Below are 18,968 nucleotides of genomic sequence, written 5' to 3' on the forward strand. Positions count from 1 at the left end.
AAGTGGGCCCAAATTTCCCCCTTAGTCATTGGGGCTTCCAAGCATACTCTACTCTCCATTGGGTGACCAGGTAGCTCTACACTTTCCAACCAATCTCAAAGCCTCTCTAGGTCGGGTTGAACCTCTTCTGTGAACATTTCAATAAACAGATAGCAGGAGGGCCCGCATTTCCTCGACCTTATTCAAGACATCTCCCTGCGGGTTGACAAGCAATTCCCTGATATGATCCCTAGACCTCTCGGCCTTTGCCTTTCAAGCTAGCACCCCCTTTCTCCCCGTATTAAAATTGTTCCATGCACCTGGTTTGCCAACGCTCTCTGCACTTCGTTTCTAATTTAATCTTGTAATTTAACCTCGCCCTTCCTTGAACACTACAAACCCATACTACCTCTTAACACTAACCATACCTGAACCACAAAGATCCTTACTACCCCTTGACACTACTCATACCTAAACACTAACGTTTTGCTACTCCTAAATGCTACACTTCTATGACCCTACTCCTACCTGAAAACGAAAGTTTTGCTACTCCTAAATACTACAATTCTATGACCCCTAAAAACCGGTTACTACCCCCTTAACACCGAGCATCCCTAAAAAAATTTTTACTATCTGTTAATTCTACCCTCACATGAACCTTAAAAAGCTTTACTACCCCTAAACGGTGCCCTTCTATGGACTCTCAAAATCCAACGACTTTCGCGTAACAACTGCAGGAAGCTGGTTTGGTATCTACTGTACCAAAGTAAAGTATAGTGTGCACAGACCAGTGGATCCCCAGAGGCTCAAGTTGATAATTCTTAAAGCTCTATTTGTGGTAGTGTGGTTGAGCAGTTAGGCTTATCAGAGGGCTGTGTTAAGCATTATTGTAAACACTCAGACATGAAATGATGGCACACAGTCAAAGACTGAATCCAGACCAGTTGTTTCATATATAAAAGTATTACTTTGTTATTTTATTCTGAGAAGCAAGAGGAACTCAGTTGCAGGGTAATAACTTTTTAAAAGTAGCAATATTTTTCAAATATAGTTGGGAATTGTTTTGCCAGGCGGTTAGCAATGCTTTACAATATTAGACATATTTTAGTGATATTGATTTAAAACAGTAGAACTTTGCAATAGATTGGCTTTTACTTGGAATAGGATGAGAATGCAATGCGATCCTATGGAAGGAAAACAGTGTTATGCATTAGCAGGTAAGTACTCTACTTACAATTCCAGTCTTCAGGGGTTTAGACTAACACTGGGCAAGGGTGAGTTTCAAGGTAGGTGCTGCACCACCAGCGGCACTGGGGCGGCAGGGTGCAGAGATAACTGGGCCCAATGTTAGACAAGATTTGCACAAGGAGGGATGGGGGCACAAGTCATCACTAAAGCTACACCACCAGTGGCATGGGGCAGCTAGGTGCAGGGTGAAAAATCAGCGTTTAGTGCCCAATGTGTTTTAATGAGAAATCTCGGTTGTACAAAGAGGCTGGAGGCTGGCTGATGGTGACCAGTGCCTGGGCAATTAAGTTGGAGTTGGAGGGACACCTGGGCACCATCAGCCTGGCTCCCCAAAGTCCGGGGCGAAGGATCCAGGGGTGCCTTTTAATGTTGGATTTACATTACAGGAGCCAGTCGAGGTAGGGGGGGTACCCTTTGTGTTTAGGCTGCAGTTGACTTTGTGGTGTCCATAAGCGGTCCGCCACCGATGGAGACGAGGTCAGGATCACTGGGGAGACTTCACAGGACAGGTAAGCCACTCAGCCTGTGGGTGCCCAGGGCAGAGTGGGCAGGGGTAGCAGATCCACCAGGATCCGGAATCCTTGAAGATGGAGTTCCTTTCTGGACAGGGTTGCTGTCCTCTGAAGATCTGATCTTGGCTAAAGAATAGTAGTGTTCCTGGGGTTATTGGAAGTCGCTGGCCACAGGACGGGCGTCTTCTTCTTCGCAGTGTCTTTGAGCAGGAGACAGGCCAGTAGGGCTGAGGGCCAAATCAGTAGTCGTCTTCCAGGCTCGGCAGCACGGTGCCTTCTTCGTCCTTTTCTTCTTGGGTAATAGGAATAGGAGGATCGCAGTTCAGGGGTGCCTCTAAATACTGAATTTAGGGGTGTTGCAGGTACTAGCAGCCAATGGCCTACTTGCATTTAAGGTGACTGCATCCTTACAATGTCTCCTCCCTTTGGGGAGGGTGTATCCCCCTGACCTGATTGGGTAGAATGCTTCCATTCAAGATGGAGGATTATCTAAGGTGGGGGTCACATCTGTCCAGGGCACCCTTTGGGTGGTCCTGGTAGAGAGGGAACAAACCTCTCCAGACAAATAATTTTCCCACAACCTTGCTGCCGAAAGTGGGGCTTGGTCAAGGGGGCGGGCATGTCCACCTGCTGGAGAGGCCCTGGCTAGCATATCAAAGGGCAGGCCTTTGAGGCTCAACCCCCTGAATTCTGTTCTTGCTTGGGGGTAAGTGTGAAGCACCTCTAACCCAAGTAGCCTTTGTCCTTGACCCACAAGAGCACAAGGTCTCCCACTTGAGGGAATAAGAAACATGTCTGTGTGCGGCAGGCTGGTGCAGACCAGTCAGCTGGACACGAGGGAGTTAGTCGTTTTTCAGGGGGCATCTCTTAGATTCCCTCTTAGTGCTTTTTGTAATAAACCACACTCTGGCATCATTGTGGGTTTATTAGGCTGGGTAGTTGGATACCAAATTCCTTACCATTCAGTAAAGCCATCATGGAGCTGTGGAGTTTTTAATGACAAACTCCCAGCCCATGTGATCAATATGGCTTTACTACACTGACAGTGTCAGTGAATGGCACAGACACTGTAGGGGCATATTGCTTATGCAGCTATGTCGTCACCTGTGGTATAGTGCACCCTGCCTTAGGGCAGTGAAACCTGTTAGAGGGGTGACTTTCCTATGGCAACGGGCAGTGGTTGGTGGACCTTGCACGCAGAGATGGTTGCCATGTTGTCTCTGAAGTTTTGTCTGCACCAAAACACACAGTCTGCAATGGCAGTGTGTGTGTGTATGTGTTTGGTGATGAGTCTAGGAGGGTGGCACAATACATGCTGCAGCCCGTAGAGACCCTCTCTGGACACAAGGCACTTGGTACCACTGGTACCTTTTTACAAGGGACTTACAGGTGAGCCAGAGGTGTGACAATTGTGGAAACAAATGTACAGTTTGAGGAAAGAACACAGGCACTGGGAATCTGATTGGCAGGGACCCAGGGCACACTCAGTCAAAGCACATCAGAAGTCTGGCAAAAAAGTAGGGGGTGACAATGCAAAAAAAGGGGCACTTTCCTACAACACTTCCCTAAACCCCAAAAAACCCTTAACGTTACCCTTTCCCGAATCCTACAAACCCTTTACTGTCTCTTAATGCTGCCCATCCATGAACCCTAAAAACCATTACTACCCCTTATTGCTCCCCATTTTTGTACCCTTAAAACCCATTACTACCCAACTGTACCTATCCTTGAAAGCTAAATCTACTCCTTAATGCTACCCTTTTTTGAATCCTAAAAAGTTCTTACTACCCTTTAATGTTACCCTTCCCCAAACCCTAAAACATTATACTGACCCTTAATGCTACCCTTACCTGAACTCTAAAAGCCTCCCACTACCTCCTAATGGTAGCGTTTCCTGCACGCTACAAACTTCTTACTACCCGTTAATGCTTACTGAAGGACTCTGCCTGCTGATAGCAGGAGACACCTAAGGATAAAATACTGGGAGGAATTGGAAATTGAATTACAAATTTCCCTGGTGATCTCTCATTTCTAAGATGACCCTTTTTGTCCCAATTGTGATAACCTTTTTTAGGTTGAGCCTGGGCAGTCAGTGCATGTGCTGTTCTGCAAGGCATGCTGTATTGAGGTAGGGACTTGAAGCTCTCCCCACTCTCCACCCATATTTTTCATTGGCTTGTGTCATTGTCCACTGTAAACTGAGGCTGCTCATTAGACAAAAGGCTTAGTAGTCCCTGCTCAGTACTGCCTTGTCTCATTTTGAAACCTCCCATGGCAACACCCCTGTTACATGAATTGTTACTCAGTAGGCTTTAATTACAACCTCGGAGCACTATTTTCTCAAATAGCTTTGTCCTGCCTGCTGATGCAGGCAGGACACGCTGTATCCTAACGCTTTAAAAAATATATATATAGCATGCATTTGCAATGCAATAGGTCTCGCATTTGTGAGAGTTTAAGCTATTGGCATTGTACATGACAATGCCTTTGATTTATATGTTTTAAAAACAACACTTAAATAAAAGGTATTGTCATTTACAATGCCAATAGCTCAATTCTCGTAAATGCGAGACCTATTGCATTGCAAATGTTTGTTTCTATTGCCACTGCCCTCGCCAGAGTTATCAATTCCCCAGTTATTGAGTTACATTTTTTTAAAAAAACATTTCCCTATACTTTATCATATGGAGATTTCCACCCCGATTGTGGAGTGTCCCATTGGTAAAGTGTAGCACTAATTTTAGAAATCCAATTAACTTGAAAAATAGAAGCATGTTGCTTTTCTTAGTTTGCTATAGAACATGGAACACAGCATGTTGTGGTTGGGAAATTCTGTGGGGGAATTCTGAGAGCAGCAGTTGCTGCTGGCCTGGGAGGCTGGAGGACGCACTTACTGCACCTGGCATACGATTGCAACTTACCCAAAACGTTACTTTTATGCATTGTTAGAATGGTTTCCCTGCTGTAGAAGAGCACATGTTTCAGTGTTAAATGTGGGATATGGAGGGCAGCATAGATTCTAGACACTTTTCATGAAAGCATGTTTAGATATGCATACAAATTCAACATTGAAAAGAAACAGCGTATGAAAGGGATTAATCTAACCAGAACTTAATTTGTAAAAAATTAAGCGCCAGGGCACCCATCATACGCCTGAACTGCCCATTGCCAATGTCAGAGCTTCCAACTACAACACAACTACTAACCATCACACAGTCTTACAGTTGTGACAGTTCTGACTATTCCAGTCCCCCAAAGCAATAAGAAAGGCGTTAGCAGCAGGTATTAAGCATTTTAATGCATACTGAATTATTAAACAACTATTGTTGTGCTCGTTTCGAAATTAGACAAAGAGCTCCACCATGTGGCAGCCAGTTCTGACAATTAAGTGCTGGTGCCGAGCACCGGAAACCACCGGCTCTAATTAAGCACGGATTCTAAGAGACTTCTGTGTAGTTAGCCTTTGTATCCAAAGTGCGTGTGATACGATGTTTGAAATACTTATGAATATAAGGCCCACTTTGAGTTATATTTTAAACCATAGTGAAAGGATTCAAAGTTGTCAGCCTACTCCAAGGCCAGAAAACAGCACAGCATAAAACTGATGGTTAACAGAATATAATAATTTCAATTTTACTAATGTAGAGAATTCAGAAATATCGATTTTGTAGCTCATATTTGGCAACCTCCAGGGGCACATTTGCTTGGAGCTTGAGTGAGATAAGGTTAAGGGTTTGGTTTATCAGTTAAATGGACATATTGTCCGCTGCAATAAAAAGTTGCACTACAGTATTGTAATTGTATTGTATTGTAATTGCATTTATATAGCACTTACTACCCCTGACGAGGCGTCGAAGCGCTTTTTCGGCGGGTAGCACGCTACTCCGGGACCCACAGAGGATTAGTTTTGAATTAGTATAGTGAAACATGCAAGTACATTTTAAGTGGTGGATAGGTTAGTCAGTTATTTGGATTTTGAATGATAGCAGAAGGATGGAGTAGGACTGGGATGCTACCCCAGCCTTAATGTATAAGCATGGAGTGGAAGACTTTACAAAAAATGGGGAAATTAATAATTTATACATTATGAAAGTTATAAAAATGCTGGAAGGCTAGGCAAAATCCATTTTTTTAGTTTCCCCTTTTCCAATTCAAACTTATGTAGGAATCTGAAATTACAACTACATTCTGAACGTTTAGTCAATATCCAAGTTCCTTAGTTATGATGGTTACAAAATATGTTTTTGAATAAAAAAAACACAAGCTCATGTCAGTTTTGCTAAGTAAAAGCAGGGGCCATGTTTAAAGTAACCTCCCAATGGGCGCATCCATTTTGTGGGACAGGGTATAAGCAACAAGGGGCAAACCCACATTCGTTTTTAAAGTGGTCTAAACAACCAATCTTGCAATGACAACCATTGGGTGGACAGAACTAGTTCAAATCCAAAAGCTTGTGGCAGTAGCATCAATTAACTAGGGTCAGAAGAATATAGTAGGAGGGAGCTCACGCAAGAGAAGCTATGCCAACTCTCCCCAAAAGGTTTCATTAGACAATAATCCTTATTCTACTTGTACTGTTTTTGCAAACTGCAGTGGACACTCAGTCCCAGATCCTTGCGCTAAGGCAGTGGTACTTAACCTGTGGTCAGGGAACCCCTGGTGGTCCGTAAAGCTTACTTAATGGGTCAGCAACTGCTTCGAAAATTAAATAATATTAACTTATTAATGATTTGTATACGAAAAAAAGCAATACGTAAAACTGAAAATGTTAAAACCGATCTGTAAACGTAAAGGAAGTTGAAATAGGAGGCCACTAATTCATTTTGTATCCGCAGATTGAAGACCGGGAGCAGTGCATGGCAAGTGCCTCAAATGTAATATAGCATGAACCGTGAGTGACCTCAATTGAATTTAGAAAAGCTCCAACCTTCTCATTAAAAATAACATTTAGATTTTTTTTATATTAGTTTGTTAATTAACTTGTATATATTTTTTTGTGGGTCAAATCATTGAAAATGCTCAGACCGGGGCTCCTGGCTTGCAGTAATGACTCATTGGGGTCACCAAATTCCAGTAATGATTCAGTGGGGATGACTGGGTTCCAGTATTCTTTAGGTTCACAGAAGTTCAACATTTTGGAACAATTGCTCTAAGGTACTATTGCTTAAAGCTATGAACAACCATCACACACCCAACGTATCCGTAGTCCCCAGGCAGCATACAAAAGGCTGGCAAAATATGGAGCTCCAAACCTTCAATCAATCAAAAAACATCTATAGAGTGCACAGTTGCCAACAGGCGTCCCGGGGCTAAAGCACAAAACTGGACTCCAGAATAAAGAAATTAATCCCTGTCAAAAATCCAGGTTTTACATTGGGACCTGACCAGCTTTTCATTCTCCCGACGTCGCAGTGCCACAGATAGTTCATTCCAGTCATTAGAAGCTAAAACAGTAAAAGAACGACCTCCTCTGGTTTTCAAACGAAACCAAGGATAATATAAAAGTAAAGAAGACCCTAATCGCAAAGTGTGGGCCGGGAATTATTGCCTATGTCTATTGCATAGATAACTGGGACCCTTCTAATGAAAAGCCTGAAATGCAATTAGTTAGGCTTTGTATGCGATTCATTTAGTAATGGGAAGCCAGTGGGGCACTTTTAGCTGTAGCGAACTGATTGAACTTTAGGCATACCCAAAATCAGCCTAACTGCTGCTTTCTGCACAGTTTGAAGCCGATTAAGCAAACAAGCAGGAGAACCCAAATAAAGTGCATTGGCATAATCCAATCTAGAGTTAACAGTGGGGTGCACAATAGTTTTCCACATGTCTACAGACAAATTCCAATGCCTTCTTCAGTGCCTTTAGGATGGTAAAACATGACCTTGCCACAGAGGAAATTTAACGGCAGAAAGCACGTGTTTGACTCCTAAATTTCTCCCCACTGCCATGGTGACAGGGAGCAGTTCTCAATACCTCGCCCACCAGTCGCTGGACCATGCATCAGCAGAACAACCAAAGAGAAAAGCACTCTATTTTGGAAGAGTTAAGCAATTCCTGCTCAGATATTGCTTAAACCAAACCGGCTCACCCAACGCCTGCTTCCTAAAAGAGAAATTAAGCTGGGAGTTATCGCCATATGAAATTACTTCAATGGAAATGTTTCCACAATATGCACTAAAGGCATCATATATACATGAAACACTGGGGCTCAGCGAGTGGTCCTGGGGTACACCATATTTCAATACTTTAGGCACTGAAAAAAAGGCTCCAAGTACGCCGATTGCTTTCTATCCGATAGGGACAACTGAATCCAACTAAGTGCTGCACCGCCAATTCCCAGATCTGCTGCTGGTTAGTAATATCTGGTGAGAGATCACATCACAGGCAGCTGACAAATCCAACAGTATAAGGGCAGCCATCTGGCCCTGATCCAGGCGGAATTTGATCTCTTGAGATACCTCCAAATAAGGCTGTTTCCGTACTCTAGTTAGAGGAGAAACACAACTGTGATGAATGGGGTAAGTTTTGTTGGAGATGCACCACATTTTCCAGCACCTTAGCCGCAGCTGAAAGTAAAGAAATGGGGAGAAATTCTTCCAACTTAGTTGGTCCCCATTTGTATTTTTCAGTAAAGGAATAACTGCTCCCTGTTTCCAAACTCTAGGAGTTGACCCACAGGCAAGCGAGGAAATAAAATACATGGTTAAGTAAAGTCTTAATAAGCTCTATAACATGCAAGAGCACATTAGAGGGACAGTTGTCAGACGGAAAGCAAGATTTACACTGACGAATCACTGACTGAGATCCATCAAGTGATAGCTGGTCAAGTATGAGTAAAGTGCTTGTAAATTTAAACCGAAGCTCCTCCATCATCAAGGAAGAAACCACCGCCAAATTGGCAAGAGGTCTGGATATTCTTGATTTCATCAACAAACATGGCTAACTGGTCGCACTCTTCAGGAGTGGCAGGAACCTTAGCACGACAAACTTTAGGAAGAAGAAATTGATTTACAATTTTGGTTTTAGCTTCTGCAGTAAATCCAGCCCACCATGGACTTTCAATATGTTTACATGGTTTCTTTTCTTGTGCAAGCTGAGGAAAGAACCAGGGGCGGGATGTGATTCTACAGGGGCGGCGGGAATTGATAATACGGAGAGGAGCGGCTTGACTGGCAGCATAGGAGAGATCTGTAGGCAGGCAACCAAGCCTCCTCAGAATGTGCCACAAGTGCAGGACAAGAGACCTGCAAAGCCAATGACAAAGCATCTTTAGTACTAATTTTGAGTATTCATTAGTGTGAACCTCACCACATGGGTGCCGAGTGCTATAAGTACCCAAACACCATCCTACATATAACTAGCTGTGACAGACCCAGATCTGGTGGATGATTTGGGGGGGGCATAAGGAAAGTTGTGTATACAGGGTCTAAGTTGTGAGGTTTGGAGTCACTTGCCTCCAATGTCCAATAATCCGTCCTACTAGTGCTCTGAAAACAGTGCCAAATATAACCCCATTAGCACTTGCCTCTCAGTGGTAAGAAGCTCAGCACTCCACAATGAAACAGACACAATCTTATTATCCAGTCCACCTCTTGTCTTTAATTACACAGACTTGCAAGAAACTCTTAACAAAAAAGGCTATGTGGTCATTTAAAAGGATTGTTCTTGGATTCCAGTCAATCAGCACTGGTAAAGAGGGAATGGGACTTCTCCTAGCTTCCTGAAAGCTACTGGCTTCAGCTAACTAAAAAGAGGCATGGTTGTAAGCACTGACTCCGCAGAGTACCATAGCTCTGGGTTGAGTGTGGAAGGGGATGAGAGTGAATGAATAGGGCTGATCCGTATGGAAACAATGTGTATGTTCGCAGTAATGAATAGAAGAGAAAGCGCTCTAAAGCACCCCTTCCTGGGAGGACATTTGAGATTATTTCTTATGCCCAGTGTATGCAAACTGGCCATTGCTATCTCACAGTTATGTATCGCAGCCAACACTTAAAATTCTTTTTTTTTAATGAAAAATAAAAGCCTAAAAAACTAAAAAGAGGTGTGTCACGCAACCGATGGGAAGCAGCTTGTTTATTCTTCAAGCAGCAAATTAGTAACGCTACCAGTACATCACACCGCCTGGCTCCCAATTAATACCTTCCCCCAACTGTTGACCCGGAATACCTGAACGCCCAACATTCCACATTCTGACCAGTCCTGCCCAGAAGCCACACCAACCCAACACATTCTTCCCCCTCAAACCAAAGAAAAACAATATATACAAGATACAAAATGGCAAGAAATAAAGTACAGTAAAACATTATACAATCTCAGTATAGAAATGGAAATTACATTATATATCACATGACTTGGGATCCAACTAACAATGAAAGAAGGAAATGAATTACCACATAACTCGTTTGGCTGAAAGACACCCAAAAATGAAATCCCTATGCCAAACCAGTTTGTGCCTCATGCCTTGCTCTACTTTCACACGGTTCCTTTAAATACTCACGCTCAGATGTCTCCCAAAGGTCAACCTCACTTGCAGGTAAAACAGAGATCCAGTCTCTGTTCCACACCTTACCATCACTTGTGTGTATTGCAGTAGGAGATAACCTAACCACTTGCCGGGGGGGGGGGGGGGGGGATGCGAGAGATACCTTGAATCACCCTCGAGTTTCTTGATCCTGACCCAACTACCCACTCTCAAACTCCGACAATCTGGTTTCACGCAAACACTGCCATACTTATTTTGCAATGTTTTTCTCACAACCACCACAACCAGCAGGCACGCATCATCAATATGATTACAACCAACTGACGCACGCTTGAGTTGATCGCGTGTATTTGAGTCTGACCCACAACAAAAAGAGAGATCCCCATAGAGCAATTGCATGTTCTCCTGTACCCCCACAGCATACGATCTATCACTGCCTTCCAAAATAAGTTGTTGAAAGTTGCAAGCCGCTACTGATCTTTCAATGTGCAGTTGAAGAATTCGTCCACACCATTGCTTCTGGGATGGTACAGGGAAGTCTTGAGGTGTTTAATACCATTACCTCATTTCCGCTGACACCAATTGCATACCATTAGCCTTACAATCTCAGCAGAGTAACCCTCAATTACAAATATATGTAAGAACTGAATAACCAAAGTGGTGGTAACACTATTCATGAACCCAAATTCCGGCCATTTTGACATATAGTCCATGAGAACAATAGCAACCTTGGAATTTTCCCCAACAATATTCATGGAGCCACCTATATTCAAAGTCAATTTCGCCCATGGTATCAAAGGAGAATCCACAGGTTTAATCGGGGTGGGTTAGTTCACCTGGTACTTATCACTTACAACACATTCTCACAAAACATTACACAGCTTTGCCTACCCTAGGCCACCAAAAATCCTCTAGCAGTCTGGGTTTCATTGCTCTTATACCAATGTGAACCTCAGGAGCTAATTCCAAAATGTGTGCTACCGCTGTCCTAGCCGCCATAGCAGTCCATTACATAACAATTCAGTAGCCACATGCCCAAACAGGGTGAAATTCTGATCTAATGTTTTAGAGTTAAGCCACACTTGTGCAACCTGTAGAAAATGAGCCCGCATTGCTATCGATGCCCAGGCTGCTGGCGCAAGACGCCTCTTAGTTCCCATTCTGAATAGTTATCAAAATAAAGAGACGGGCGCTGGATGCAGGAATCAAGAACAGAGTTTAATTCTCATGAGGAGAGCCAGTCATTTCAGACACGAAGCAAGGTGTCATCGGGAGGTGCTCTAACAAGTGAGCTGAGACTCTGGCTTTTATACCTTACAAAACACTTGAGAGTACAATCAGGACAGTGTGACGCAAAGAAAAAGACATCCCTATAATCCTCGTGTCAATCCTACCTCACATGTGTTCACAATAGGGACCCTTGACCTGTTGATAAGAGGGGAGGGCAATCACGCAGCTGAGTGTTTCATCAACAGTTTAGGATGTGCGCGCCTAATCATAGCCAGGGGGTGGGGTGGCCAGGGTCAATAGTGAGTCCTTTGAAGAGGAGTGACTTCATACAATAAGGGCAGTAAATGGTATCTCCTGGCTTAGGCGATGGCCTCGGACATGTGTGGTCAGCCGGGCTCGGGGAAAGGGGGTCATCAAAGGAGTGGTATTCATGCTGCGTGGACAATCGAGCACGGAGGGAAGGCTTGTCAACAGAGGGGCATTCATGGAAGGAAAGGAGGTGTTGGTCAGGCGCGGTCGTGGTTCTCAAGGACAGGGTCTTGCAGAAGAAGGTTTTACGGCCTGCTCATGTGAGGAGAAGGGAGGGGGAGCCAGGGTGGACACGGGGGCAGAGTCACAGAGAGAGAGAGATCTTATGACCCGTACAAGGGAGAGCGGGGGCAGTCAGGTGCAGCTGGGGAGGGCTATGTCAGCTAAGGCGAAGGATGCCTCTTCAAGAGGGAATGGGGGGTTTTGTGCGGGTCAAGCAGGAGAGTTGCCTTTCACAGCAGGGTCGCGCAGAGGGAGAGGGTTTCATGGTTTATGCATGAGAGGGGGGGGGGGTGTAAGATACGCGCAGGAGGGAAGCCGGGGATTCCAATGGGAAAAAAGGCCATGGTGCCTAGAATGGCTGTGCATATGCATATAGGTATGGGCTCTTACTGGCAGAGTGATACGGTCAATAGTTTATGGTATTCATGGTTGCTCACAGGGAGAGGAGTGGGAGAAGAAGGGAAATGAGTGCTGTTCATGTACATCAATTTCTTCAATTTCTACAAACCCATTAAATAATGTTTTCAAGAACAGGATCCTTTTGTAGCTCATCTTGTAGTGTAGTTCCTATATTCCCAATAGGCTCTGCGCATTGGAATTATATATACTGTAGTGTTGACTGAGGTCTACTAGGTCTCTACCGAAAATATTAAACTTAATTGTGAGTGCCAGCTGGCTCAGAGGTCACTAGAAACTTTCTCGAAAGTACAAGAAGGGATTAGTATCGGACAACCATATAACATGACAACTTTGTTTCCCCAGAATGAAACTTATCTCTAGAGTCGCGGAAACGATAGACGGCTATTTCACTCAGTCAATCGTGAATGCTTCGTTTCACCAGAGTTGCTTAGAAATAGAGAGACGGGCGTTTTCAATAAAAAGTATTTATTGAACAGTCTTATTTCTTAAGCATAAGAAATGCACTGCTACAATTGAAATGCTAGTTAAGAAGTACAATGCATATAATACGAATAGTATTATAAAATAGAACTGTAAGAGCATGATATGGTTTCTAAGCCATAAACATAGAATACTTAAAATGCATAAAATACATAGTGATAAAATAATGGCTAAAAGTACTCGACTGGTGCTTCTAAAATATCCATACCCTGGTGTACCTAACCTAAGTCTAGTACGAGGCAGGAGTAAGTGTGGTGTAGCTTAAATCTAGTAATTTTCTGCCAAAAATCTGTTCCAAGAATTCTCTAAAGGTCTAATCAGCTCCGTACCTTGGTTTTAGAATGATGAGGTCTTGTATCTCACTAAGGGTGTGCCACAAGGCTCATGCCTGAGCCCCACGTTATTCAACGTATATGTGGCACCCTTAGCGGAGATTATAAGACCTTACGGGTTCTCCCCAATCTCCTACGCTGACGACACTCAGCTGTTATTTCCCTTCCAAACTATCACACCCGCAGTCATGCAATCCTTTCAAAATGGCATGAGAGCTGTGGCGGGTTGGATGGCCCAGAACTTCCTCCAATGCAACGTGACTAAAACCGAAGTCATGTTGTTTGGAGGGGCCACCCTGCTCTGGTCTCCGGATTGGTGGCCACTTGAGCTAGGACCTGTCCCTGCGCCCAAACAGACCATCAAAAATCTGGGAGTGCGCCTGGACCAAACACGGATTTTAAAAGACCATGTCAGTCAAGTCACGGGAACATGTTTCCGAATAATTGGTCTCCTACGGCGCATTTTCCCCTTCCTGCCAGACATCCACAGGAAAACGCTGGTACAGGCACTAGTACTCGGGCGGGTAGACTATTGTAATGGTCTACTCATTTCCGCCAATAAAGAGCAACTATGCAGACTGCAGGTGGTGCAGAACACCGCCGCCAGACTCATCTTGAATGCCCCCCCCGTACCCTGTCACGCCCTCTCCTTTCCCACCTTCACTGGCTTCCAGTGCAACAACGGGTCAATTTCAAACTTTGCTGCATAATGCATAAATGCCTTTATGGGTCCGGTCCCAAATACCTAAAAGACATTTTTGTCCCCTACTCTCCTGGACGCACTTTACGCTCCAGCAACACCATGTTGTTGCATGTACCTAAAGTCACCAGAGCGAGACAGGGTGGCCGAGCACCCTCTCTCAAAGGCCCCATGCTATGGAACTCCCTTCCACCTCAACTGAGACACATCTCTAATTTATTTTCTTTTAGGAAAAAATTAAAAACATACCTATTTACTCAAGACTAATTCACCTTGCTCCTACTCTGCCACTCCCCTCAATAAGTAATCCGACTCATGCAGAAGCTACGCGCGGAGATACCCCTTCGGGGCTGATTCAGGCGCGTTATAAGCATATAAATAAATAAATAAATAAATATCTCTCTCTCGGACTCGATCTCCCAGCAACCCGCAAGGGTAGCCTGGAAACACTGGAGCTGGATTTCTCGGCAAGGAGAAAAGACAGCGTCTTCTCAGTGCGTCAGCTGGAGGGTCGGCTTCCTTCGGCACTTGCTATTGCAGGGCGTCGGGCAAGTAGTTAGTCGATCTGCTCCAAACCACTGTGTGTTTGACTGGGCAAATGTAGGCATATTTATACTTTGAAGGTGCAGAGTTTGACGTAAGATTGGACATAATATCGTCTCTAGTGCCTCAGTTCCTTGAAAACTCCAGGAGTTCTTGGATAAATTAGTATTCAAGCAGGGGGAAGTCCCTGACTGCTGAAGGCTGGTTTTTCCAAGAAATCGTTGTGGATTCTCAGAGTTTAGTGGAAGTAGCCATGCCGTATTTGGGCTGCACAGGCTAAGACTAAATAAGGTAATGATTCCTTATGCCTATATAAGGATTGGGTGAATTATACCTATATATGGGCATGAATCAGGATAATTTCACTAGGGTCCTAGATTCCCACACAACAATCTCTCCAACCACTTTCTTCCAATGTCCTACTCAATACACTATCGATTGAATTTGCCAAATACAATTTCATTATCATCCACCACTTCTACATCTGAAGCATCTAATGGTATTCTGGGCAAAAATTCAGCAATAACCTTCTTTTCTGGAACATTCTCAATGTCATAATTAATAATTAAACTCTTGTAAGAGATGTTTCCACTTGCCAATCCTGGGAACAGCCTGATCACCACCTTTAGTGCTAAACAATAAAATTAATGGTTTAATATTTGCTCTTAAAAGAAAAGTGACTCCCCACACATGTGCAAAAGTACTGAGCACTCCAACAAAGTGCAGAGGCTTCCTTCTCAATAGTTGAACAGACATGCTCTGCACCCCTAAGTGCTCTGGAAGTGAAAGTAACCACATCCACCATAACTTCCCCTCTGCAGGAGGACAGCACTCAACCCAAAGTTACACGAATCAGTAACTAGGATGCAACTGTCTCTTGGATCAAAATGCTTCTAAGGACCTGCCTATACAATGTTGGAACGTACATTTTCAAAAGCAACTCAGCACTCCTCAGCCTACAAAAATGAGACTCTTTTCTTTAGCAAGTTCTTGAGGAGACTAGTTTGGTCTGCAAAATGGGGAACACATTTTGAGTAATACTCTGCTAACACATGGAATGATCTCTGTTGATCTTTAGAACCCGGAACAGGAGCTTTCTCAATTGCCTCAAGCAACTTTACTTTGGGGCTGATGCGATCTTTGGATATGTGGTATCCTAGATAGTCCACGCAAAGCTGTAAAATTTGCACTTGACCCACCTCAAAGTTACTCAATTGTCTTACAAAATATGCAAAACCCTATCCAAACACATTATGCTGTTGAGGATTTTGGCGAAAAATCAATATGGCGTCCCGGAAATATCAGACACCCTCACAATCTTTTAATATCTCCTTAATAAGCTTTTGGAATACAGATGAAGCAGATGAAAGTCCAAAGGGCATTCATTTGAAACGGAAAGCTCCTTCCAGAATTACAAACTGGGTCAAGTGCCTTGACGAGTCACACAAGACCACTTGATGGTATGCTGCTGACATGTCTAGGGTAGTAAATATCACAGCTTCCCCAATGTACTCCACATCTCACTGATGTTGGGCAGAGTTTTCCTATCCACCCCAATATTTTGGTTGAAATCACGTAAATCAACACAAACAAAGCATAGCATTGTCACTCTTTCGCACGAAGACCACTGGTGGAAGCCATTCTGAGCTTTCTATAGGATAGATAACATTCAACGCGCACAATCCATCTAATTCTGTGAAGATATTTTCTCAGTGATAAGGGTGCCATACTCACTTTATGCGCTATACGGGCGTAATCAGTTTTCAATATGAATTTGTGTTTGAACCCTTTCAGTTTCCCTAACCGTTCCATAAATACTATGGGAAACCATTCAATCCATAAGTTCACAGGAAACATATTCATTGACATCTGCATCAATTTAGACCTAGAGATCACACAGTCCCGGTGATTAGGGTCAAGAAACATGTCAAACTCTCCCTGATCATGCCATTCCAACAGGTTCGAACCTACCTTAGCCACAACACACCATGCCATGTACAGATTTCCCTTTGAATTCCAGTAGCTGTCAAATTTACCTCAAATTTCAATTATTTTCCCCACCATAAGCACACATCCAGGATCTTAACCTTGGATGGTTGAAGTTCCTGTGGCTTGAACTGTAAGAAGACATCAAGGCCGATTAACATGAACGGTGACCCGGAATCTGCCATCAATATGTTCACAGCATTGATCATCACATTGCAGAATGGCGGTTTCCTCCGTACAAGTTTCAACCACTACATTTTTGTTTGCATCATCAATCTCTTCACAAGCAACACACACATCATGATCAAATAAAGTGACTGTCAGAATTATATCACAACCACCACTATCAAGTGTGCTTTCTTACAAGTGTGCGTGTTTCTTTGGCAGAACGTTTGTCTCCCCTAAAAACCCGAAATAACTGCAGAGAACATGCACGCAGCAGCAAAACAAAACCGGTTTTGTTTATTAACCTGTGAAATCACAAAGAAGCGATGGAACAATGGTTTATTTCTGTAATTTTTTATTGAGTAAAAAAAATATATATTTACATGGAGCATGGGATATACGTGAGTGGAAAAACAGAGAAAGAAGAAGGAAGAAAAGAGGGAAAGAAAGGGGCGCCGGCGGGGGGCGGGGGGGGGTTGGCCATGTTCTGTCGGTCGTTGTTTTATGCCTCTTCCTTTGCGGCGCTTCGTTGTTCGTTGGTATTTCTTTCCCCAACCCCGGATAATAGTGAGGGGGGGGGGGGGGGGAATAGAGGTCGAGGTCGATAGAGAGAGTGCATGGTACGCAGGAACGTGTGGCCCTTCTGTAGTGTCTGGATTCTGCGCCTATGGGGGTTTATGTGATGTTAGGTAATGGTCTAGGGGTCCCCACATGTTCGCTTGCCTATGTGTTTTTGGTGAGTGTTTCGCTGTGATGTTATCTGCCCCCCTTAAGAACGTGACCCAGTTGAGCCATGCTTGGGGCGCGGCTTTTGAGGTGTCCTTCCAATTACTTAGGACCGTTTTGACTGCCGCGTTAGCAATAGGTCAATGAGGTCGCGATCTTCTGTCGTTGTGATTGACGGAGACGTAAAGCCTAGGACTAAGTTTGGAAAATCTATGTGTATGTCTATTCCTGTGATCTCATTGATGAGTGTTCCAATTCTGTTCCAGAATCCCCTGACCTTAGGGCAGCTGAGCAGAAGGTGTTCTAGGTCTCCCTTCGCTTTGTGGCAATTCCAGCATGTATCGCCGTCTCGGATCCCCAGAGCGGCCAGGCGGGCCGGTGTCCAGTATGCCTTGTGCACTAGCTAATATTTGGTCTGGTTGAGCGCTGCCGTTATTTTCTTCCTAGTGGAGGATCTGAACATCTCTGCTTTCTCTGCCTCGCTTAGCTCCCTTCCTGCTATCTCCCCCCAGAAATTTGTGATCTTATCACTTTCTTAGAACAAAAAAACAAGCACGGAAACAGTGAATTTCCACTGATAAGTGATGATGGTGTGATGGTGAAGAAATGACTGCCAGTTGCAGGGATTTATTCCCCCCACCTAAGGCCAGGTAACATTTCAATGCCCACTTTCTATTAGAGTGACCTGCCCTTTCATGGCTATAGAAGCCATTACACCAAAGAAAATATCATTCCTATTGATTATAAGAAAAAAGTTAGCTTTCAGTTTATATAAAATGTAGACATCATTTAAGCACCATAGTAAAACTTTTAAAAAAAATATTGAAAAAAATAATTTTAGGAACTATAGTTTTGTCCCACCAGACTGGACCCTGATGTGCACTCCGTTTTAGGCAGACACGCGCATGTTGTATATTACAATGCCGTGATTAACACCGCAAAAGGTAATGGGCAGAAGTGGGGTTAACCACTGCTCCATGTTGTACTCAAAATGTGACGGACAACGTACATTCAAATGGATGAGGTGTTTTATGTGTTTATTGGGGGATTACAGGAGGCTACTGAAAAAAGTTAAAGCTTATTCTAGGCAGTAAACAATGTAAGTAGCACACTTAAGTCCTCATTATGAGCGGCCTGTAGCAATCACCGTTATTTCCATATGCCCCCAGCATTATAGTTAACAGGTGTGCAGGTAGATGAGGGTTCCGGGGTCTAACGGGAATTTCAAATGTATAACTTTGGGGGAATAAAAAGCGGTAATCATTATTTCTGCACTCATTCCCATGTGTTTACAAGGCCCATCACATCCAACAATCCTTTTGTAATGAGACTCTCCTAACCACTAAAATTAGGGATTGCCAGAGTGGAGAAAAATGTAGAAAATCAATGATGTATGCATTCAGAATATGTGTACGGAATAAAGGAAAATAAACGACAAAAATATTTGTACACTGTGTTTTAGCATGCAGTATCTGTCACAAATTCTGAAGGTAAGAATCCGCTCTTCTTTGCAATCAACCCTAGTCTATGTTTATGTGGTCGTCGCAAGGGAGTACGACCTCCACAAACAGCCTAAACATATACTCCAGGCCAACCGGTTTGTCTTACAGCTTCTACAACAAGCACTGGCA

This window comes from Lissotriton vulgaris, unplaced genomic scaffold (assembly GCF_964263255.1).
Source record: "Lissotriton vulgaris unplaced genomic scaffold, aLisVul1.2 SCAFFOLD_260, whole genome shotgun sequence".
In the NCBI taxonomy this organism is placed as follows: Eukaryota; Metazoa; Chordata; class Amphibia; order Caudata; family Salamandridae; genus Lissotriton; species Lissotriton vulgaris.